General features: G+C 42.4%; 1 protein-coding gene and 1 pseudogene across 2 annotated transcripts in view; both read left to right on the plus strand.

Moving 5' to 3' along the window:
• The window catches only part of PNKP (polynucleotide kinase 3'-phosphatase), a 603977-nt gene that overhangs the window by 398026 nt on the left and 182514 nt on the right, over nucleotides 1-23437 (plus strand). The gene's annotated exons all lie outside the window — the stretch shown is intronic.
• Nucleotides 8573-8691, plus strand: LOC143934683 (5S ribosomal RNA; annotated as a pseudogene).

Below are 23437 nucleotides of genomic sequence, written 5' to 3' on the forward strand. Positions count from 1 at the left end.
GCGAATGTGAGCGGGAGCTGGTCTCCCACACGTCTTTCCTCTCAATGTACCAGGCCATGCCCCTCAGGTATACAATTATTAATAAATACATTATTTTCACGTTTTATGTGTGCATTGTTGACTCAGATATTACTAAAAGAATTGGGACTCTTAATTACTTCCTATCATGTTTCCTGATGTATGTCCAAGGTATAATAACCCACCATGACGATCACAGTCATTTCACATAATATTTAGGGATTTAATTCCCCAAATAAAAAGAAGAAAGCTTTTTTGCAATACAGGAAGTTCTCCTAATGCAGGAAACATACTTTATGAAGGATAACCATCCTATATTCTTTCATAAAGCCTTTAATCAATCTTTGAATACTCTTCCTCTAAAACAAAAGGAGTACATTTTTCTCCATCATTCTTTTCCTGTGGAGATTCAACAGGTATACAAAGACCACAATAGTCGATTTATTATTATTAAAGGATACTTGACTGGTATAGAAATAACAATAGCTAACGTATATGCACTAAACGAGACAATATTTTTTTACCAAATTCTTCAATATTTTACAGCGGTTCCATTCAACACATATGATATTGGGGGGGGGGGGATTCAACTTGGCCCTACAACTCAATTTAGATCGTAGTAAACAAAATCCTAATTCTAAGACTTTTTCCAAGTCAACATGTGCACATTTAAATGCTTTGCAGCTTATGGACTCATACAGAACACTGAATATATGGGCATACAAATATACTTTTTATTCGCACCCTTATGACTTACTCATGCCTGGACTATGTTTTTTGCACTCCAATTATATTAGCCAACACCCGTGATGCATTAATATATATTATTATATATTAATAATATATATTAATATATATGGTCAAACCATCACATTACCACTTTAGTACACAATTTATTGGCTTCACCATCACACCATTCTCTTGGAGGCTAAATGAATCCTTATTAACCGACCCTTCCCATCAATAGGAGATAGAATCCGCAGTAGTACATGCTCAACTCCAACCCGGATACTTTACCCACAACTTGATGGCTTGCGCATATAAGGCTGTCATTTGAAGACTTCTTAATAAATTTGCTACAGACCATAATAAAAAAAATGGAAATGAATTCCCACTCCTACAAAAGACTTAAAAAAATATTTATTATATATATAATAAAAATACACATGATGCCTCAACCATTATCAATATCTTCCAAAAGCGTAATGAGTTGGATTCACTCCTTTCATATAAGGCAGAGGACTCACTGGACAGTCGCTGGTCTAAAGCTATTTTTTTTTGTCTAGCAACTCCTATTCCTCCATGTTTGCCTGGAAACTTAGTCGCTCATCTTCAAGAAATAATATCTATTTTCCAAAAGTTCTAGTCAAACCTACTTTCTACCCCTCGCTCTACAATATCTCCCTCAACTCTTGGTTGGAAAAAAAAAAATCATATTCCATTATTAACCTCAACTCAAATAGATCAATTAAATACCCCTTGCACAGACAAAGAAATACTTCATATTAAATCTCTAAAAAGAGGATCAGCTCCAAGTCCAGATGGCTTTTCCACAATTTGCCCCTCTTCTTACCCCATATCGAACAGCTTTATACAATAACATATTGAAAGGTGACGTGTTCCCACAAGAAATGTTACTTGCCAACATGTCTTTAACTCCCAAACCAGGTAAAGACCATAAACGTCCCCAAAATTACAGACCAATCTGTGATAATGATCTCAAAATACAGTGCCAAAAGTATTCACCCCCTTGGCATTTTTCTTGTTTTGTTGCTTCACAACATGGAATTAACATGGCTTGTTTGAGGATTTGCATAATTTAGTTTACAGAACGTGCCCACAACTTTGAAGATTTTTTTTAATTGTGAAGCAAACCAAAAATAGGACAAAACGGAAAAGGTCAATGTGCATAACTACTCACCCCCCTAGTCAATACTTTGTAGAACCACTTTTTGCGGCTATCACAGCTCTAAGTCGCTTTGGATAAGTCTCTATGAGCTTGCTACATCTTACCACTGGGATTTCTGCCCATTCCTCCTTGCAAAACTGCTCCAGCTCCTTCAAGTTGGATGGTCTGTGCTTGTGAACAGCAATCTTTAAGTCTTACAGTAGTATAACCAGAGCTAAAGTCCTCCTTGCATCAGATAAATACTAAAATGGCACTCAAACTAAAATAAAAATAAAAAATTGATGGTAATGAAACCATAGGGCAATGGCAAACACCACGGCCAACAGTCTTTATGTAGCAGATGGATATGTGGACAGTTCAGATAACTCACACTTTTCTCTTAGTGTGCACCTTCCACCAGAGTAAGAATGCAATTATCCACCTCGTGAAGCACACACCCCTCTGGGGTACAAACTCGCCAGACGCCGCTAACAAGGGAGCCTTGTATCAGTGTCCAAACACCTCTCTGTGCTGACACCCCACTTATCCAGAAGGTCCACTGGTATAGGTACTCCGATTGTATCATAAAACACAAGAATAGATGTACATAGCGTAATCCTGTTTATTATAATGCAACATACCCATACAGCAGAAACCCCCCTTAATCCTAGCTGCTTACATTTAAAATTAAAATTACCATAAATTTTTTATTTCTATTTTTATTTTCATTTGAGCGCTGTTTTAGTATTTATCTGATGCAAGGAGGACTTTAGCTCTGGTTATACCACTGTAATACTTTATTTATATTTATTTAAACAGCTGCTTAGTCTTATTTTATGTTTTGATTTCATCTCTATTTTATATTGGTAATTTTATATGTTTATCTGTAATTTTTTTATTTTTTATGTCTGAGACATCGACATGTGATATCGAATAGTTCAACACATCTACCTGCTGCTGGCACTGTAGGATTGAGGTGGCGCTGAGTGGGTGACCCATAGGCCATAGTTATACCTCATTTATCTAATCTTTTTAAGTCTTGCCACAGATTTTCTATTGGATTGAGGTCTGGGCTTTGACTAGGCCATTCCAACGCATTTTCATGTTTCCCCTTCTATCAACAACATTTCTTACTGAGTATTATAGCATTCGTTAATGGTTTACATCGAAGGTTATGTGTGTATATATATATATATTGTGTTGAAACTTTAAAGGGATTGTAAAGTAAATTTTTTTTTTTTTAAATAACAAACATGTTATACCTACCTCCACTGTGCAGCTCGTTTTGCACAGAGTGGCCCCAAACCTGCTCTTCTGGAGTCCCTCGGCGGCTGTCTCTGCTTCTTCCCGCGGGTACTTCTCACATTCATGCGAGCTCCCTCGCATGGTGAGAAGCACCTGCGGGCACGCTTCTATGATACAGCTGGCGGCTATAGCCGCTCGCTGTATCACACGGCCCCATCCCCCTGGTGCTCCACGTCAGTGGATGTGAATGACAGCAGCGAGAGCCAATGGCTGCGCTGCTTTCCATCCATCCACTCCAGCCAATCAGCGGCCAGGCTGAGTGGCGAAGGACGACGGGGGCGAGCGCGGGATTTTCAAGGGGTCGGGTAAGTAAAACGGGGGGCTGGGGGCGCAGTCACTGTCAGATGTTTTTTCACCTTAATGCATAGAATGCATTAAGGTGAAAAAACATTTACCTTTACAACCCCTTTAAGAACTAGGTGTGATGTTGGTGTTTCTCTGTTGGTGTCGGTGTTGTCTCCACACCCCGTCACCCCAATTCGGGCACTCGTGCATGGGCACTCGTCTCTCAAAACATGGGTAACATGTACAACAGAGAATAGCATTTGAATGCATAACTTAGCTAATAACCAAAGAAAACTAAATATACACTCTGAGATTACATTTCCTTGCTTGAATTGCGCCAAGCAGAAGGGTGACCTTGCGTAACAGTTGAAGGGTGCATAATGTATTTGTGCATTCGATTTGGGGGTATGTTTCTGTATCTCAAGTTGAAAGATGGTAGGAGAAAGGATTCAATTCTATTAGGACATTGTGTTTTATAGTGCTGTGCTTCGGGGATCAACAATCTAGGGTTCCCAGTTTTGGAAGAAAGATGCAGTAGTTAAATTAGCTTTGTGGCGAAGGAGAACTCCAGTTGGAAGTGGTTGTTCAACAGGATAATAAGATCTGATCTAGTGGGAGGCTGTGGTGATTTCCATTTTTTCGCTAGTGCTAAACGGGCCGCTATTAGTATATGAGTCAGTGATATGGTGAGGGAACTCTGCAGACAGTGGAGACAAGGGTAGAGACTTCTTGCCAGTATCTTTGAAGGTTAGGGCATTCCCACCAAATGTGCTGCAAGGTTCCTCTTTTGGTACAATTCCTCCAACATTGAAGCAAAGTTGATGGGTAGATTGTAGCCAGTCTGGCTGGGGTGAAGTACCATTGTGGAACAATTTTTGCACTGATTCCCAGTAAGATATATAATGTGATGCTCGAAGAGGAAGGGTCAAGGCTTTGTGCCACATTGGAGGCGGTGGTGGGGAAGTCTGTAAAGAATGACCAGAAGTTGATGGACGATGAAGTTTGGTCTGCGGGAAGCGTTGTCAGTAATCTGTATATTCAAAATGTTATTGGATGGAGCGTCCTCATCTATTATATCCAGTTGAGGGAGGATTGATCAAAGTCTTGGGCATAAGAAAAAAAGTTGTAGTAGGGATGTCAAATAATTGTTGCAGCTGTGAGAATGGGTGTAGCCCTGAAGTGGACATTAATTGCCCTAGGTTGGTCATTCCTTTTCTTTAATCGTACATCACGGGACACAGAGCCATAGTAATTACTATGTGGGTTATAGTCCACCTTCAGGTGCTGGACACTGGCATACCCTAAACAGGAAGTTGCCTCCATATATAACCCCTCTCATACCAGGAGTATCTAAATTTTTTTGCCAGTGTCTAAGGTGCTGGTCACGAGTGAAGATGTGCTGTGCTGAGCTCCACTGGAGCAATAATTGCTGGGGCTAGCTATGCAGCCGGATCCATTAAAATTTATTTTTTGGGCCAAATTGAATGGTATCAGGGCCTCGTGTCCGAAGAAACTAGGTCTTTGCTTGTAAACACTTCTCTTTTTAGAGAGCTGGACCCCGGGATCCAGTACTTTGGTATTTTAAGCCATAAAGTTTTACTGGCGGGGTGCTATTACAAGTCCAGGATTGTGGATTCCCTGAGGGTCCCTGGTTCCTGAAGGTTTGGTAATGGAAGCCAGCGTGAAGGGTGAAGATTGGGTCTGTTGGTTTTACCACAGAAAACCCTGCGGCGGGAAAGGTAAGTGGAGTTTTTCTAAGGAATTTTTTAATTTTCTTATGAAATGTCTCCTTTAAAAAAAGTAAATGTTGTCATGCCTAAGTGTCACCACTGGGGGCTGTATGGAGCACGTACCTTCTCATGTTTTCCTCAGAGATCACACTGTCACAGAAGCAGCAGGCTTTTTTCCTCTGGATACCGGGCAGACCTCCGGTAAGTTTGGGCAAATTTCCTTCCACCAGACACCCCCCACCTTGGCTGAACTCTCTTCACGAAGCTGAGGGAGAGTTAAACAAATTATCTGCGATGCCGTTTTCTTTCACCGCCCCTACATTGTGGTGGCTTTCAGGTCTCCTCCACACCATTCCTCCCTCACACACAGACTGATCCCGTCTGATTGGAGGCTTGCGCGCAAAAACCCTTTATTTGCAAGAGAAAGGAGGGGGTGCGATGCGACGGAGGGGGTGTGGCTTAAGGCGGGCTTGGCGTCCTCCAACGCAGGAGTTTTTTTTTTTTTTTTTTTTTAACTCCATTTGTGCTGGCTGCAAAAATTGTCAGAGGGACACAAGAGCAAAGAGTGGCATGAAAGAGGTTGGTGACACAAGCATTTCCTATTTGACACATTTACTATTTGCATCAGGCTGAGCATTAATAGCATCGGCAGTGGCTGACAATTGCTCAAGCAGTGGATGTGATTTCTTCTGGTAGTATCTCTGCTTTGTGCATCGGGCTAAGGTCAGAAGGGGGGGTTGAAACACCCCCAAAAATTAGCTAAAAGGGTCTTCCTCAAGTCCTGGAAAGCCTACTCATCTCTACAAATGACATCCTCCCCTGAGAGGGGGTGACTGGTCAGAGTGAGCATTGGGGCCATGAAATGTTTGCAGTTGTTTTCAACACTGCAGCCCCTGTTTGTTATTAAAAAATATATTTTTTCTTCAGCCAGGATAGGATTGAAAAAAAATAAAAAGTTAGCAGCTTTAATCGCATCCCAGTGTGGGGCTTAAAGTGGTTGTAAACCCTCCCCCACAACTTTGTCCCATGTAAATTAGCATAAAAAAACCCGAATGATCACTGCTTGTAGATATCGCCTTACTTGCTTAGTATTGTTGTAATCCTTTTTGTTCTTTAGAATGAAGTCACGGAGCATGCCCATATCTCCCCTGATTTACTGCACACTCTCAATTTGCTTATCTATCTGTTATTAGGACTTCCTACAGCACACCACTGAACTCCCAGGAGACTTCAGAATCATTCAGAGCTTCCTCCTACACACCATGTGACCATGTGATATGACATGCAGTGTAAACTTGGCCATTACTGCAGTCTTATCAGCTGAACCTGATAAGACTGACAAAGGGAAACAGACATCGGCACAAGTAAATACTATAAAATAAAACAAATTAAACATTCCCAAATAGCTGTTTCACCGCAAAAGGGAAGACTAGCCTGGAGCTTCTTGTATGCCGCCTAGCGAAGGGCACAAGGCCTGAAGGATAGAATCTCTCATAGCAACTATTGCAAACATAAAGCTGCCAGAGCCTGAGCCTGGTGAGCAGGTTAACCTTGAACACCTGTTTAAACTGGTCTCTCAACGATTAACCAATTACTGTCAGCGTATGCTGAGACACTCAATCTGCCAGAGAAAAAAAAGTGTTTTTTTTTTTTTAATAGAAATTCCAACTTTTTATCTGTTGGATTCCTAAGCATTTGAGCATTGTCTGCCGTTGTCACAGCGGATATAACAGCGTTATTCCCTGGTATATCCTACTTAGTGAATTTTTTCCACCATAAGATTAAGTATGAATTTTTTTTAGGAGGGAATAAAATGCTTATCTTGGTGATCCACTCAGATATAAAAACAAAAAAAAATACATCCAAAGAAGTTCTAATGGAAAAATTACCCCTTTTGCCATTTAAGTAAATGTATTTTCGTTTTAAAGCTCCTTCTCATGTGCCAGGGGCAACAGCTTCCAGGCAGTCATGACGGCTTCCGCCGTTGGGTTCAAAAGGTAATCCCCATAGTTAACCCAGGGACAAAAGAGGTCTTGGGAGAGGAAACCTACAAGGTACTGAAGCCTCCTTATGAGGAGGTGCCCCCGCTCGTTCTAATAGGGGGAATTCTTCTGCAGTTCTCAAGGATCTGGCAAGAAGAGTGTGGAGACGAATGGAGACTTCCTCAGTAGCTCCAAGGTACAAATTGGAGTTCTAAGAGTTCCTGTCTCCTCGTTTTCTCAGATCAAACATTCCTAATGATCCAGAGAAAAAGAAGGCTTTCTCTCAAGCATTGGACCGTCTTTTGGCAAAAAGTGATCATGGTGGTCCCCATGTAAAAGCAGAGGTTGGGGTTTAGTTCAAACCTCTTTTTCACTGTGCCAAATCTAAATGGACATTCTGGATCTCAAAAATCTAAATTCAGTTCCTGAATGTAACCACTCTTTTTTTTTTTTTTTTTTACATGGAGTCAATCCAATTAGTTGTCTCCATCCTACAAGGAGGAGAACTTCTGGTGTCAATCGACATCAAAGATGCATACCTCCATATGCCTATTTCTTCGCTCATCTGGGTACTAACATTTATAGGTAAAGTTGATCCGGGGAAAATCTGATTGCCTCTCGGGGGATCAGGAAGGAATTTTTTCCCCTGCCGTAGCAAATTGGATCATGCTCTGCTTGGGTTTTTCGCCTTCCTCTGGATCAACTGTGGGTATAGAATTGGGTATATGGGATTGTATGATATTATTTTATTTTTTATTTTTTTGTGGTTGAACTGGATGTACTTGTGTCTTTTTTCAACCTAACTAACTATGTAACTAGTAATATCTACTTTTCAAGGTGGAAATCTTCATTTTCAGTGTGTGGCTTTGCATTTCGGTCTAGCTACTGCACCCTAAGTGTTTACAAAGGTTCTGGCCCCTCTTCTAGCCAGATTAAGGGCCCAGGGTATAACGATTATGGTTTACCTAGACGATCTGTTCTTGATAGATCAGTCGGTAGCCCGCTTAAACCAAAGTATGGTCATCTCATTCAGCTTCCTGGAATATCTAGGTCGGATTCTCAACTTAGAAGAAATCTTCTTTAAAACCATGAAGGCTAAAATACTTGGGTCTGATCATAGATACACCCAGAAAAGGGGTATTCTTGCCCCAGGCAAAGATCGGCGCCATAAAGAAACAGATTTAAGTGGTCGAAGCAAGAATAATTCTTCTATTCAGCTTTGCATGAAGTTGTTGGGAAAGATGGTGGGTTCATTCAAGGCCGTTCCTTATACTCCGTTTCATTTGAGACTGCTGCAAAACAGTAGCCTATCTGCTTGGAACAAAGGGTTCAAGCTCTAGATTCCCAATGTGTCTGATTCCAAAGCCTACGGCCACATCACCCTGAAAGCACCCAATCTTGTCGGATCTTGGAGGCTTAGCAGGGTCAGGCCTGGTTAGTGCTTGGATGGGAGACCGCCTGGAAATACCAGGTGCTGTAGGCTGGGTGTGCCGGAGCCTCAGTTTATGGTTAATAACCAAAAATCTGCAAAGGGGAAAATCCTTCCTTCAATTACCTGGGAAATGGTAACATATGCCAACTTTTTTTTTTTTTTTTTTTTTTTTTAGGTTAGGGAGCAGTCCTGGAAGAAGCAACTGTCCCAAGAGAAGTGGCCCAGATCATAAAGGGCTTAGCCCATTAATATTCTTGAAATTCAGGCAAGAGAACTTGGTCCTGGGGGCCTGAACATTCAGTTTACGGAATTGTCCTGCCAGGATTCAATCTGACAATGCCACAGCAGTGGCCTATATTAATCACCTAGAGGGCACACGAAGTTGTGCGGCCCAGAGAAAGGTGAATCATATCCTATCTTGGGCAGAAAACAATGTACTTTGCCTATCAGCAGTCTTCATTCTAAGAATAAAAAATTGGCAAGTGGACTACTTGAGTCTCCAGCAGTTGTTCCCGATATCCTGTCAATGTGTCAAAGATGGGGGATCCCAGATGTAGATCTGTTTGTGTCCAGGTTCAACAAAGAAATCGACAACTTTGTGTCAAGAACAAAGGATCCGTTAGCATGCGGAACAGATGCCTTGCTATTCCTGTGGAATCAGTTCTCACTGATTTATGCTTACCCTCCTATTCTGCCTGTGCCCATGATTTCTTCGCAGGATCAAGCAGGAAGGGAAGTCTGTGATTCTTGTGGCCCCCAGCGGGGCCCAGGAAATCTTGGCATGCAGAGATCATAAAGATGGCAGTAGGGGACCCATGGACCCTACCGCCATGGCCAGACCTTCTCTTGCAAGGTCCGGTATTCCATCCTACTTTACAAACGCTAAATTTAACGGTTTGGCTATTGAGACCCACACTGTGAAGAAGCGTGGGCTGTCAAGTTCAGTGGTTTCTACCTTCGTTAATGCAAGGAAGCCGGCCTCCATAATATATCATGGAGTCTGGGAAGCACATGTCTCCTGGTATGAAACCAGGGGTTGCACCCCAGGAAATAGGTCAAAGATATAATCCTTGATTTTCTGCAGATGGGGTGAGAAATAAAGCCGGCCTTGAGTGCTTTCTAAGTACAGGTCTCAGCCTTATCAGTATTATTTTATCAACTACTTGCTTCGCATTCTTTGGTTCGTAACTTTATTCAGGGGGTAACATGGCTTAGTCTCTGGATAGGTCACCCCTGAAACCTTGGGACTTGAACTTAGTTTTGTTGGCATTAAAAAACAGCCTTTTTTTTGGGCCAAAACAACATATTCCCTTGGTCCTTTTTGACAAGGAAACCATTTTTTCTTGTAGCCATATCTGTTGCAAGAAGGGTATCATAATTGGCTGCTCTTTCTTGTAAAGAGCCATAGTATTATTGTTTTCAAGGATAAGGTAGTATTGCGTCCTCATTCTAGCTTTTTACAAAAGGTGTTATCAGGTCTTTATCTAAACCAGGATATTGTTCTACCTTCATTTTTTTCCAGAACCCTGTTCTATGGAAGAACAATCACTACATTCTCTTGATGTGGTAAGAGCAGTCAAAGCCTACTTAAAGGTGATTGCTCAGATTCGGAAAACTGATGTTTTGTTCGTATTGCCTGAAGGTCCTAAAAGAGGAAAGGCAGCATCGATTTCTACTATTTCTAAATGGATTTGACAAGTAATCATTCAAGCTTATGGTTTAAATCAAAGCACACTCCTCTAGGGCTGTTAGTTCTTCGTGGGAAGTGCATCACCAAGCCTCCATGGCTCAAATCTGCAAGGCCGCAACTCTTCAATCCATACATTTACCAGATTCTATCAAGTGGAAGTACAAAGACATGAGGATGTCACCTTTGGGCACAGTGTACTGCAGGCAGCAGCATAAGTCCTCTGATCTCATGGTGCCTTACTTTAGTTGTCTCCCTCCCCTCAGTTGGGATTGCTCTGGGACATCCCACATAGTAATTACTATGGCTCTGTGTCCCTTGATGTACCTGTAAAATACTTTTCTTTTGAAGTACATCACGGGACACAGAGATCCAGCCCCTCTTTCTAGTATACACATGTATTGCTTTGCTACAAAACTGAAATACTCCTGGTATGGGATGGGTTATATAGGGAGGCAGCTTCCTGTTTAGGGTGTGCCAGGGACCAGCACCTGAAGGTGGACTGTAACCCACAGTAATTATTATGGCTCTGTGTCCCATGATGTACTGTACTTCAAAAGAAAAGTATTTTACAGGTAAGCCGTTTTAAAAATACTATTTCTGTGTCCACGTTCAGAGAGGCAGGTCTGGTGATATCAGTTCCATTGCTTGGATGGGGAGTCTGGAAAGGATAGATTTAGGTATTCCTTTGGCTCGTTGTGTGAAGGCTTTCCACACCCGCAGAGCTGCCGTTACAGAGTGTAGAAAATGGTATTGTGGCTTCAGTGTGAATAAGGCAGCCGTCAAGGTGTGTTTCAGGTTGGTATTAAGAGCCTTGGATTCAATTTGGGTCCATGTCTTATTAGAAGCAGGTGACCACCATTCTTTTAGTTGGTCCAGTATCACTGCCCTATAGTATGCCTGGATGTTGGGGGCTCCCATTCCTCCATTTTGTACTGGGGATAATAGAATAATGTCCTTGAGTCCGTTTATTTTGTTGCCAAATAAATGCATCAATTATCCCTTGTAGTCGTTTTATTTGGTTGGGTAGAAAGGGTAAAGGGATTGTACGTAACATATACAAAATATGGGGAAGCAGATACATTTTGACTTGAGCTATTCTACCAGCCCAAGAGCCAGTTGGAGATGCACATAAGCTTTTCTTGGAGTTCGGCATAGTTCACTTTTAACAATGTCTTGCTCGGGAGAGTTAGGTGAATTCCTAAGTATGGGGGTGATGAACTTGTGGACCATGTGAAGGGTGTGTCTCTTGTTATAATCTGTTTGATCTGATGGTCTATCCCTAAGCTTAACAGAGTGTATTTTCTGTGGTTTATTTTGTAGAGGGAGACTGAACTAGAAAAGTGTTCTAGGGTTTTTTGAACACTTTGAAGAGACGCTGTGGGGTTTGTTAGGGTGATGATAATATAATCTGATAACATCATCCGCGTAAAGGCCTAGTTTGTGTTCAACATCTCCTATTTTGATACCCGATATTGCCGATGTTGACCTGATGGACTGTGCAAGTGGTTCCATTACCATGGCAAAAATTAAGGGGGAAAGTGGGCACCCTTTTCTTGGTTGTAGAGTTTGGCGAAAAATGCACTAAACTCGTTTGCTATATCTAAAGGGCTATTTATCCTTTTACCTTAAGAGTTTGTAAGGAACTGGATCTTTTTGTTGCCATTTTGTTTTTTCATGTGCTTGGCCAGGAACTCACCTTATTTGTTGGCTGAGCCTAAGGCGGTTTATTTAGTAGTCACATTTTTTTTTTTTTTTTTTTTTTATGCTCACTGAGTTGGTACCTGAGATTTTTTAGATCAAGGGACACGTTGCTGAATGGTGTTTGTTTATTGACATGTTCTAATGCCCGTATTTGTTTTAATAGTTTTTCAGTAGTGGCTGCATGTTGGGTTTTTTCCTGTGCTCCTAATTTTATAAAAAGGCCACGTAAGAAAGCTTTGTGCGCATGCCACATAATTGCTCATCAACTGAATCATGGTTGTTTTAAGAGTAGTTCTCAATCTTGGATCAAATTTCTCCCTCAAATACTGAATTGGTGAGCATGGATGTGTTCAGTCTCCAAATAGTATGTTTGGTAGATTTGTTGATGTTGAATAATGTGATTGATATAGGCGCGTGGTCAGACCAGGAAATTGTACCCATGCGCGCTTCAGCAATTGTTTGTAGAAAAAATGTATCTGTGAGGAACGGGTCAATCCCGAGAGTAAGATTGCTGGGGTTATGAGTAAAAAGTGTAATCTCGCTCCGTATCGTCTGTGCATCTCCAGGAGTCATTGAGGTATTCCTTTTGTAAGAAAGAGGACAATGCAGATGGTCTTCATTTAGTTGGGTTTGATGTATCTAGGGAGTTGTCAATGATTTTGTTTAAATCCCCACAAAGCACTACCGGATTGGACCTATAAGGGGCCATTTTAGAGATTAGGTTATTGTAAAATTTATTTTGGCCAGTGTTAGGTTCGTAAAGAATCAGTAAAGTAAGGAGTTGGTTCTCTGTGGTTGCGGAGAGAATCAAGTACCTACCATCCTTGTCAGCCACACAATGGTGTAACTGAAAAGAGACAGATGAGCTAACTGCGATCATTACTCCTTTTTTTTTGAGGCACTGGCAAAGAAGCAGTGTGGATAACGTTTGTGCGTACATTTTGGGGAATTGTCTTTTGGTGAAGTTTCTTGTATACGCTGAATACATCTGCGTGGTGGGACAGTGCTTCTTTCCATAGGAGGTTACGCTTGAAGGGGGAATTCAAGCCTTTGACATTGAGTGAGGAGATCTTTATGGCCATTATAGCGGGGAGTGCCCTGGGATGGGGATGAAGGCAGCGAGACCACACTCACAATGTACACAACTTATGTTTTATGAGGGTAGCAAATAGATATACAATAGATATACAAGTACAAAAAGTATGTCTACTATATGCAGTATGTCACTGGGTACACCCTCTGGAACTGTACTAACGTATTAAAGGTAGTATCACGGTGTGTCAGCAGGCAGTTTGATCAAGAAGAGAAAAAAAACAATAACGGCAGTAACAACAATATCCATGTGTGGCACACTATAACCTGAGTGAGTGAATTTGACACTGTCAGCGCTGGCCCACGAAGGATCCTATGTAAGTGTAGGACCGAAGTCCTTATGCCGCGTACACACGTAGCCGACTATCCGACGGACTTAGTCTGGCGGACTTCCCGTCGGACTGTCCGACTTTCCGAACGGGCTACTTGCCCACACACGGCACTTTTTCAGTGGACTAATACGGCGTGCTAAGTCCGCCGTACTATCCGCCCTACTTTTGAAATGAACGGACTCGCCCACACACGCGGAGGAAAGTCCGCTCATTTCGAGCACGTCTCCAGGTAGGCGGGGCCCCTGAAGGAGACGTCGCTGGCCCTGCCACCTGGTATGGACTTAAAGGGGAACCCGAACGCAGAAAAAATCGGCGTGGGGGTCCCCCCCAGGTCCACATCACACCCTTGTCTGAGCACGCTACCCGGCCGGCCAGGAAAGCCGGGCTCGCTCGCCCCCCCCCCCTTCTGAGCCGTACCAGCCAGCGTGCCCTCAACATGGGGGGTGCCTTGGGGAAGGGGGCGCTGCACGGCCCCCCCACCCCAAAGCACCTTGTCCCCATGTTGATGAGGACAAGGGCCTCTTCCCGACAACCCTGGCCGTTGGTTGTCGGGGTCTGTGGGCAGGGGGCTTATCGGAATTCGGGAGCCCCCTTTAATAAGGGGGCCCCCGGATACCGGCCCCACACCCTATGTGAATGAGTATGAGGTACAATGTATCCCTACCCATTCACCTGTGAAAAAAAGTACAAAAAAAACACAACACAGGGTAAAAATAGTTTATTGCACAGCTCCGGGGGTCTTCCGTCTTCGGGGGTCTTCTCACTGGACTCCTCCGCTATCTTCCTCTAGCTCTTTTACTAGCGGAGGAGCCCGGCTTTCTTCCTCGCCGCCGCCCTCTTCTTCCGACTCTTCGGTCTTGTCCCCCTTTTCAGTTCTTCTGCCAGGCCAACGCGCCTTCTTATAGCTCTTTTACAGGAGGTGGCCCGGTCTTCTGTCGCCGTTGTCGTCGCCGCCTTCTGTTCTTCTCTTCTTCTCTTCAGATGTTGACTCGTCGCTCCCTCCGCTCACAAATGACGGGGACCGGGCGTGCGGCGACTTATATAGACATCATGTGTATCTGACCCTGCGGGGTCTAGCATTAAGGTGAGAGGCTGGGGAAGCGGGGGTGCACTGGTGGAGCACTGAAGGTGGTTTGTGGAGCACGTCCATCTCTGAGTGAATACTGCATGGTCGTATCAGCACGTTTGGATACTGTATTGATTTATTAAGCACTGGAACATCAGCTTGAACACTTTATCGGACACTTTGTTTTTTCTATACATTTTTAGCACTATTTTGCGATTTTTGCACGTTATGCGTTTTTGCACATTGTATGTGATCTTCATTTATCACATTGCTATAGGTGATTTGCACATCTTATATTGTATTTATTTTTTATTATTTTGTAAACACTGGAACAGCAGTTTGAACTATTTCTAGGATATATTTTTTATATATTTATTCTGCGATTCTTTGCACATGCTATATGTTTTTTTGCACATTATATGTGATTGTGATTTACTATATTGCTATAGGTGATTTACACTTCTCAGCTAGTATACACATTTGTAGAGCATGTGCTTTTAGCATTGAGTTTTGCTATTTGCACATTTATTTTGTTTTCAGATAGTTGTTTTGTTTTTTTCACATAGTTTGGGATTTTAAGGTAGCGCCGCACACTTTTATATGAACCTATCTCTATTTAGGATTGGGAAGAGTGTATTAACAGCCTCCATAAATGTACAAAATCCCTGACAATAAGAGAAACTGCAACAAAACTTTTTTACAAGATGGTATTATACCCCTGTGAAACTTCATACCATTTTCCCTTCAATACCCCAAACATGCTTTAGGGGTTGTTCAACCCTGGGCTCTTTATCATATAATTTTTGGGATTGTGAACAAAAATGTCACAATTATGGAGGAAGTTGGAGATCTTTGCTTCTAATATTTCATATTATAATGTTTCATGCTTCCTAATTGCTTACTATTCAAACCTATCATAGGCATTTCTATTCACCACATGAGATTCAGTCACACTATTAGCGTTTCTATACATTGGCTCATCGCCTACCACTGGAAATCACCATTGGTTCCTCACACACAATTGAAAACAAGAAATACCATCACCCTCATGTAAAAAATATTCTACACACTATTTAACACATACACTACTATTACAAAAATGGGACCCTTGGTTCAAAAATTCTGATGTATTACCGTATATACTCGAGTATAAGCCGAGATTTTCAGCCTCTTTTTTGAGGCTGAAAGTGCCCCCCTCGGCTTATACTCGAGTCATCGCTGTCTGCCTGCTCGATCAGCGTGTCGAGCAGACAGACAGCGGCCATTCTATAATTCAAAAGCCGCGCCTCCGGCTCCGCCTTCGCCTGTGATAGGCGGAACACTGAATTTCCCAGCAGCCTGTGTTCCGCCTATCACGGACATCGTCTCATCCTCGTACTACGGACGAGGATGAGACGATGTCCGTGATAGGCGGAACACAGGCTGCTGGGAAATTCAGTGTTCTGCCTATCACAGGCGAAGGCGGAGGCGCGGCTTTTGAATTTTACAATGGCCGCCGAGGCGCCGACGAAGAGCGGCGATCCTGGCAAGGCACGGGACGGAGGCAAGGCAAGGCACGGCATGGGACGGGACGGAGGCAAGGCACGACACGGGACGGAGGCAAGGCACGGCACGGGACGGAGGCAAGGCACGGGACGGAGGCTCGGGACACAGGTAGGCTGGACACACACACACACACACACACACACACACACACACACACACACACACACGGACACACACACACAGGGATGGATGGATGGAGACACACACACACAGGGATGGATGGATACACACACACACAGGGATGGATGGATGGATGGAGACACACACACAGGGATGGATGGATGGAGACACACACACACAGGGATGGATGGATGGATGGAGACACACACACACAGGGATGGATGGATGGATGGACACACACACACAGGGATGGATGGATGGATGGACACACACACACACAGGGATGGATGGATGGATGGACACACACACACACAGGGATGGATGGACGGACACACAGGGATGGACGGACACACAGGGATGGACGGACACACAGGGATGGACGGACACACACACAGGGATGGACAGGCATGTCTCACCCTCGGCTTATACACGAGTCAATAAGTTTGCCAGTTTTTTTGGGGGTAAATTGGGGGCCTCGGCTTATATTCGGGTCGGCCTATACTCGAGTATATACGGTATTTCAACCTTTGAATAATCAAATGTACACATTCTAGTTTTCGCTAACAACTGTATCTAACCTGAGCTATATAATTTTGTTTTATTTATTTTACTTCAAAAACATAATACTAAATGTCCATTACTCAATTCTCACTTTGATTTCCTAAATTGCATTTCTCATATTATGCGTTTACTCTTTGTACCACTATTTTATACCAAATAAAAAAAATTGTAAACAAGAAAAATAAAGGCAGTCACATTGTATTTAGCTCATATATAAAGATTTGTGTGAAGACAAAAAAAAAGAAAATACAAACAAAACAACCAGAGCTTGTTGATGGACAATTGCACAGAATGGCATATTTTCTACTCTTGGATATAAAACAAAGAAATTCCGAAGCTCAGGCCAAAACCATTAAAACTCTTGATGGGTTCAAAGTTGTAACAGTCTATCCATCACTATCTGTGGAGGGGCAAGGCTAGGCTTATCTAGCCGATTCTGCCAAATGAGGTTGAACTTTAACTCATTTTGATGCCGATATGCTAGTTCTCTGAGTAAAAGGGAGTTAACATAAAAAACCTTCTGTCTCTTGGTAGGCACTGTAGATGCCATCCAAATCCGGGCAATTTAGCTTTCTAGCTAAGTACAATAATCTGGTTACCATGATGCAAATACCCTTTTGGATACATTTCCACATCAATCTCACCTAATAGGCACACCAGTGGGGTTAGGGGAATAGGTGTTTGAGCTAGATCAGAGCTGTATAACCTCCTCCCAATATCATGTAAGTTTTGTGCATCGCCAGATCATGTGTATAAAGTCCACTTTGTACACTGCATTTCGGACAGAAAGGAGAGTCTCTCCAGCCCCAGTCAAGTAGTTGATCAGGCGTGTGCTAAGCTCTGTGCAAGATGAATAGTTGCAAAAGTTTATGTGAAGCTGATATAGATACAGCAGGAAGCGACTCCAGGGCCATATCCCATTGATCACCATTTATATCTTCAATATCAGTAATTCAATGGGCTCCACATTTTAGTACGACAGAGTCTTGAAGGGATGATAACAATACAGAGTAACCTCGTGATTCAGCCCCTGCAAGTGTTAGCTTGCAGAACCTCCTGCAGTAGCGAGAAGCTAGATATAGTCAAAGTAAGTTGCTTTTCCGTCTGCAGCGCATGCCTGAGTTGGAGATATTGATAGAATTGTTTGTGTTAATGGAAACTCCGTACACAGCTGATAATTAGGCCTTTAGGGTGCTACCATTATATAATTGATGAAAAAAACCAAACCCTTTGCCTCCATGAAGAAAATCCCTGCAGTTTGCATAATTCAGGATAATTAGGAGTAAACTCCATAGGGCCAGTAATGGATAATGCCTCCTTAGCTGCCCGCCAGACTCTCCTGTACCCGCCTTTGGAGAAGAAGGGGGGGGGATACTTGGGAGATCCATCTCCAGATGGGAACCAGCTGTTAATGTAGGGCTGGAGTTGCTGACCAAACATTCACTCCGACCTACAGGGTTTTTTGGTTGGACTATCTCGGTACTGATACACAGAGATAAACTTAAGGTAAAAACGATATAATTTATTACATATAAAAAATAAAAAAAAATAAAAGTACATAGGTCGCAATATAAAAGTTCAAAAACAGTATAGAAATACTCAAAGGAAGTATCTGATGATAGAGTTTTTCATAGGTTAACCAATTCTCTACTAGTTTCACAGTACATAGACTGCTTCATCAGGACAAATCAATAAAACAAATAATGAAATAAAACACAAAAACATGTACCAATAATTTACAAAAGGGTGAATATAGTAGGAAAAGGAATGGGGGGTGGTGTGTGTTGGGGAAGTGCAGATACACAATGTGGTTAGAGAATTTATGGCCTACCCAATTAAGTAACTTTGAGAGTATACTAAACCAATATACAATACTCCAAGGGGGAGAAAAAATGAGGAGCGAGGAGGCAGGCAAGAATACCATCAGTAGAATATCTGAAATGGTGGTAACTGGAATGCACAGTGGTTCTACAGCACCAATAGACAATTGTACGCCGAGAGTTCAGATCATATGAGACAACGTCCTGGTAAGGAAGCGTCCATACAGGGGAAGTCAGAGGCTCATATCATCAAAGTTTAGCTGTTGGAGTCACAGTCTCGACTCACCTCAAAATTGTCAGACACAACCCCCCGGAGACAGGTCTGCGCTGCTCACTGATGGGACGAATCCAATTAAATGAGCACCCCAACCCGGAAGACGTACACGCTGCCCGGCATCATCAGGTCTGGCTCTCTGCACTGCATGTGCTTGAGAGATCATGCTACCACGCAAGCACGCACTGCCCACATCAAAATGGGCAAAACAGCCCAAAATTTAGGCAGTACAAGAGAGGGGCGGCTCCCTCAAAAGAGAACCACCCCCGCCAGGGTAGTCACATGTCTGCCACTGGGGAGAAAAAGAGAAACCAGGAGGAAACAAGCTAGACGTGTTGGAAGAGCAACAAACCAGTTAATTTCACTAAATACAGACAAAACCTAATATGTGGATAAACGTTGATTACAGCAAAGTACTGAGAGGCTGAATAGCCCCATATATATATATATATATATATATATATATATATATATATATATATATATAAAACGTATTATTAATAAACAAAACATTTCTGAAATTTGACACATCCTGAACTAATTCACGAGCAGATATGCATGGTCAGATTAACATAAGGTATAGTGGGCCAATGATGGACTGCAGTGCATCAGCAGGGATACACAATGGAAAACCAGAGGGAAGGGGGAGAGGAAATTGAATAGAGGAAGAAAAAGAGAGACGGGGAGGTTGCCAAGCTACAAGAGAACCCTATAAAAAGGGTTTAGAAGATATCATCTCATTCAGACCTTGGGAGAATGGTGGCATTGAAGCGTTATATCCACATTGTTTCTTGTTGTAAAATAATCCCATCCCAGTCATCCCCTCTTGGGCTCCGTTTGACTACTTCAAGAACCAAGAATTTAACAGCCTTAACATCGAAACGATGGTGCAGTCCAATATGTCAGCCTAATTGCCAGAATAATACAAGTGATCGCCAACTCTCTGTCGGAGCTTCTTGTATTGCTTTACCTGCATAGAAGGTGTTACACTTACAAAACATAAGGTAAATCACCCCCATAATGCCACAGCTGGAAAAGGTAGGTGGTGAAAAAATGTCTCCGTTGGGTAGCTGGAACCTCATCCACTCAAGAATCCAGGTACAGCGGAGACAATCCCCACATTGACTGGTGATACTTGGTCCTGCAACCTATCGTTCGGATGTTTGGTAATGGCTATTAGTCAAACGGTCTCTTAGAGCAGATGCTCTCCAGAACACCAGTTCGGGAGTAGACCTCACATGTCTATTCAGGACAATGTGGTCAGTCAGCAAATTCTAGATGGTATCATTCTGAGTTGTTGATGGTGGAAAGAGTATTTAGTAATAAATGTAACTGTATCAGTTGATGGAGTTTTAGGTGAGGTATAGAGCAAGGAGCCTCATGTATATCTGCCCCCCCATATTCCCCTTCCTTTTTCTTCTATATCCTTCTGGAGCATCCCCTCTTTTCCCCCTTCTCTTTTCCCCCCTCTCCCTCCCTTCTCCCTTCCCTTCCCCCTCCCTTCTCCCTCCCCTTCCCCCTTCCCTCCCCTCCCTTTCTCCCTTCCCCTCCCCTTCCCTTCCCCTCCCCTTCCCCCTTCTCCCTCCCCTTCCCCCTTCTCCCTCCCTTCCCCCTTCTCCCTCCCTTCCCCTTCCCCCTTGTTTTTTCCAACCCCCCCCCCCCCTTCAACCCTCCCAAAGTAGATGATTGGTTAATCCATGAAAAACTCTACCATCAGATACTTGTTGGGAAAACTTTGAGTATTTGTATACTGTTTTTGAACTTTTATATTGAGACTATGTATATGTTTTTCTTTTTTTATATGTAATAAATTATATCGTTTTTTATTTTTTTTTTTTACTTAAGTTTATCTCTGTATCAGTACCGAGATAGTCCAACCAAAAAACCTTGTAGGTCGGAGTGAATGTTTGGTCAGAAATTTCTAAGCTCTCCACGTAGGTGAGTTATGGAAGATATATAGGAGCTGTTGGGCCCAGATCATCTTTAACATATATATAATAATTATAAATACAGTGATTGTTAATTATAATTAAATAAGATAAAAACCCAGTGACAAATTAATAAAAATTATATCCATAAAAAAGGTGGTCCAGATGTGCTGACACAATTGCATTGACCTTCTGAACGGGTGTTTGCATGCCGGCCGGCATTTCATGCTTTTGTCTGCTATGTTTGTGAGTATATTTTCTTTATTTAAATAAAAATATCCTGCTTTATTTACGCTATGGGAGGCTTTCTTTGTGTTTTCCGAGTTACCATCTAAACCATTCCGAGTTACCATCTAAACCATTGCCTGCTTATGTGGAAATCTCCATGGTCCATGCGAAAGTGTTTCCGCAATAGGAGTCAAGATTGGTGCAGTTCGGGTGACAAATTCAATGAGCGTTTACATACCGCTTCCTGGTAAGCGTGCATTCCCACTATTGACTCACGGGTTTCTGGCTTGGTGAAGGTGGATCGCACGACTGACTGGCACCCTCTTAAAGAGATACAGTGGTGTGAAAAAGTGTTTGCCCCCTTCCTCATTTCCTGTTCCTTTGCATGTTTGTCACACTTAAGTGTTTCGGAACATCAAACCAATTTAAACAATAGTCAAGGACAACACAAGTAAACACAAAATGCAATTTGTAAATGAAGGTGTTTATTATTAAAGGTGAAAAAAAATCCAAACCATCATGGCCCTGTGTGAAAAAGTGATTGCCCCCTAAACCTAATAACTGGTTGGGCCACCCTTAGCAGCAACAACTGCAACCAAGGATTTGCGATAACGTGCAATGAGGCTTTTACAGCGTCCTGGAGGAATTTTGGCCCACTCATCTTTGCATAATTGTCCTAATTCAGTTACATTAGAGGGTTTTCGAGCATGAACGGCCTTTTTAAGGTCATACCACAACATCTCAATAGGATTCAGGTCAGGACTTTGGCTAGGCCACTCCAAAGTCTTCATTTTGTTTTTCTTCAGCCATTCGGTGGTGGACTTGCTGGTGTGTTTAGGATCATTGTCCTGCTGCAGAACCCAAGTTCGTTTCAGCTTGAGTACGCGAACAGATGGTCGGACATTCTCCTTCAGGATCTCTTGGTAGACAGCAGAATTCATAGTTCCTTTTATCACGGCAAGTCTTCCAGGTCCTGAAGCAGCAAAACAGCCCCAGACCATCACACTACCACCACCATATTTTACTGTTGGTATAATGTTCTTTTTATGAAATGCAGTGTTCCTTCTACGCCAGATATACTTGGACACACACCTTCCAAAGAGTTCCACTTTTGTCTCATCGGTCCACAGAATGTTGTCCCAAAAGTCTTGGGGATCATCAAGATGTGTTGTGGAGAAATTGAGACGAGCTTTGATGTTCTTTTTGCTCAGCAGTGGTTTTCTCCTTGGAACTCTGCCATGCAGGCCATTTTTGCCCAGTCTTTTCCTGATGGTGGAGGCATGAACGCTGACCTTAACTGAGGCAAGTGAGGCCTGCAGTTCCTTGGACGTTGTTGTGGGGTCTTTTGTGACCTCTTGGATGAGTCATCGCTGCGCTCTTGGGGTAATTTTGGGCGGCCGGCCACTCCTGGGAAGGTTCACCACTGTTCCATGTCTTCGCCATTTGTGGATAATGGCTCTCACTGTGGTTCACTGGATTCCCAAAGCTTTGGAAATGGCTTTATAACCCTTTCCAGACTGATAGATCTCAATTACATTCTTTCTCAATTGTTCCTGAATTTCTTTGGGTCTCGGCATGATGTGTAGCTTTTAAGGATCTTCTGGTGGACCTTACTGTGTCAAGCAGCTCCTATTAAGTGATGCCTTGATTGTGAACAGGTGTGGCAATAATCAGGCCTGGGTGTGGCTAGAGAAATTGAACTCAGGTGTGGACAACCACAGTTATAGTATGTTTTAACAAGGGGGGCAATCACTTTTTCACACAGGGCCATGATGGTTTGGATTTTTTTTCACCTTTAATAATAAACACCTTCATTTACAAATTGCATTTTGTGTTTACTTGTGTTGTCCTTGACTATTGTTTAAATTGGTTTGATGTTCCAAAACACTTAAGTGTGACAAACATGCAAAGGAACAGGAAATGAGGAAGGGGGCAAACACTTTTTCACACCACTGTATCTCTTCCATTATAAAGACTTTTTGTTTGGACTTTTTCTCATTGGTTGTGGTTCACTGGTTCATCTTGTTTATGGATATAATTTTTATTAATTTGTCACTGGGTTTTTATCTTATTTAATTATAATTAATAATCACTGTATTTGTTTATAATTATTTGATTATGTTTCAATTAATTTACTTATAGTCAATAATGAATTTATTCATTTATAATTATATATTCACTTTTTGAATATAATCAACTGTTATTAATCACTATATTATTTTAATCATATTTAATTTTTGAGCATTTATCACTTAAAGAGGAGCTGCACAAAAAAAAATAATATTAAAAGCCAGCAGCTACTAATATTGCAGCTGCTGACTTTTAATAATATCACACTTACCTGTCCCAGGTTCCAGCGATGTCGGCGGCAGATGACGAGCGATCGCTCGTCTCGCTGCAGCCACCGCCGCCATCCTCTGTCAGGGAATCGGGAAGTGAA

Source organism: Lithobates pipiens, unplaced genomic scaffold (genome assembly GCF_037356315.1).
Source record: "Lithobates pipiens isolate NorthernLeopardFrog02 unplaced genomic scaffold, aLitPip1_a1.2 Scaffold_27, whole genome shotgun sequence".
NCBI classification, from domain to species: domain Eukaryota; kingdom Metazoa; phylum Chordata; class Amphibia; order Anura; family Ranidae; genus Lithobates; species Lithobates pipiens.